We start from the raw sequence: 2,428 nt of genomic DNA, 5'->3' as shown, positions 1-2,428 counted from the left end.
CATTTAATTCTGCTAGCAATCATTACGTAGTGAGATTCTAAATCTATAGTTTCTGGCAATGAGATGAAAAATGTTAAATCTGTCAGCAATATAGTGTAACATATAGAAATTGTACACTCTAGCACCTTCATAATAGGCCAGGGACTTAATGAAAGCATGTGTCAGAGCACAGAGACATAAAATCATAAGATAAGACAGAAGAAGCTCCATGACCCTATTATACACAGCCAAGATAGCACAATAGATGACTCACTAAATGCAATTTACAGGTATTCTGTGTGGAGACTCGGAAATAAGCGGGAGATTGCAATTTACAGTTATTTTAGATGGACACCTACAGATGACTCGGAGATTAGTCTATACTGTCCATGTATAGCTACAATCAGAACAGAGAATGGTGATCACGGTGGAGTGGCCTGGGGAAGGCAACCTAGGAGGAACCAGGATAAATATTTAGAACATTCTTAGAGGTTTAATGTTGTAGACACTTGAAATTATGAAAACCATATAATCTGGAAGGGTGGCATGATATTGAAAGGTGCAATGGTCATTTGGATGGAACATATGGTTTTGGGCAGGGATGCATCTTAGGTGCTGTACTTCTTCTTCTGTTTGGTTATCGTAATTTTTTGTGCACTTGGCTTTATAAACATTTAAAGATGTTTTTAGTGAAATGCCTTTAAATGATCTTTGACACAATTTGAATTGCATTTGAATTTATAAAGATTTATTTGTGACCATTAAACATCACTCTGTGTATGATCTGCTTATTCATTGACAATCTCAAAAGAATAGTTGTAATGGTCATATTCAGTTTGCCAGGTTTAATGTCAATGTGGTTGTGTACATTTTGTCTAAACATTGCTATTCTCTAACTCACATATGTAAAAATATATTGTCAAATTGTTATTGTGAGATTACAATTTATCCTGGGAACAGGCCTCTGATTGGACATTTTCTAGGGGTATTCCAGTCTTTTATACGTTGGCTGGAGTGTAGATGAATGTTTGTGCATATGAATGGGGCTAACTAAGTGAAGTGCAAATTTTAACCCCAATGTTTTAATAAATGTATTTGCTAATTTTATATTTTTTTCTGATTTTATTCAGGTATTTGGTTTTATTCAGTTTTTTTCAGGTTTTATTGCATACATATTTCACATTTACGGGGAAGTAGAACATGAACCAATAAGTAATAGATAAATATTGCTGTCTTTGTCCACTGTGCAAGAAAATACATTTATTAAAACATTGGGGTTAAAATTTGCACTTCACTTAGTTAGCCCCATTTATATGCACAAACATTCATCTAGACTCCAGCCAATGTATAGAAGACTGGAATACACCTAGAAAATGTCCAATCAGAGGCCTGTTCCCAGGATAAATTGTAATCTCACATACAAATAGATGAAAACAGCTGTTTCATTCTAATCTTGTACTTGAATATAAACTGATCTGAATATAAACTATGTGGAATTCTAACTGAAAAAAAAAATAGATTACCTTAAGTATAAAGTTGTAGCACAAAATGTGTCCGTCACTGCTAACACTTATTAAAAGAAATGCCAATAATAATAATATTAATTATAATAATAATTGGGAATAAAACATCAATGGTGTGTAATGTTTAAAACATTTATTTAGAAAAAAACTTAAAAATTGTATGAACCCGGTATGTTTTTTCTTTTTTTTCTCTCTTTTTACAAGTATTTTGCTGATACAGGTAATAGTAGTTGGTTTTAATTGGTCTTAAGTAATCTTTATTGGTTTATTGTTGGCCACTGAAAGATGGTGCAGTTGTCTTATGTAAAGTGTGTAACAAACTCTGATAATATCCCAAACAGCAATAGTTTGTTATACAGTTAAAATGTGCCATCCATAGTGCCACCTAGTGACTTGATCAGAGTATAAACCGGTTTTATTTTTTCTAATGGCATTTACCTTAAAAAATATATTTAGTTTATTTTTGAGTATACTAATTATGTGTCTATATATGCAATCACATGTTCCAAAGCCAAGAAAAAAGACTCAACCTCCTAGGATGTAAACTGTACAATGACAACTTGATTTTAGGGGATGAGTGTACATGATCATGAGCATGTCCAACAGTGCATAATTAGTGAAATTAAAAACAGGTCGGGAATAGGAGTGTCCAAGCTTAACAAAATGCCCACTGTGTGTTTATATTATGGGGATGGCAGGCTGCAGAGATTCTGCGAAGATTACATTTATCTTTAATGCTTAAAAATATAGAGATTGATGAGAACTTGTTTTAAAGTAATTTTACTGTATTTTCACAATATGCAAATACTTGTATATCTATATGATCTGTGTACAGGTTCACTTTAAGATATATAGAGTCTAATGATAACATTGACATAACAATGGCAGGCCATTAAGGCTGGGTTAGCAGGGCCTGTAATACAAAT

The 2,428-nt window shown here is 32.8% G+C and overlaps 1 protein-coding gene across 1 annotated transcript in view; it reads right to left on the bottom strand.

Annotated features, from left to right (window-relative positions):
* The window catches only part of CTNNA2 (catenin alpha 2), a 1,156,022-nt gene that overhangs the window by 302,060 nt on the left and 851,534 nt on the right, over positions 1-2,428 (bottom strand). The window lies entirely within an intron of this gene.

This window comes from Pyxicephalus adspersus, chromosome 3, assembly GCF_032062135.1.
Source record: "Pyxicephalus adspersus chromosome 3, UCB_Pads_2.0, whole genome shotgun sequence".
In the NCBI taxonomy this organism is placed as follows: Eukaryota; Metazoa; Chordata; class Amphibia; order Anura; family Pyxicephalidae; genus Pyxicephalus; species Pyxicephalus adspersus.
The sequence above is the reverse complement of the archived record's forward strand: the minus strand, read 5'-3'. Positions and strand labels throughout refer to the sequence as shown.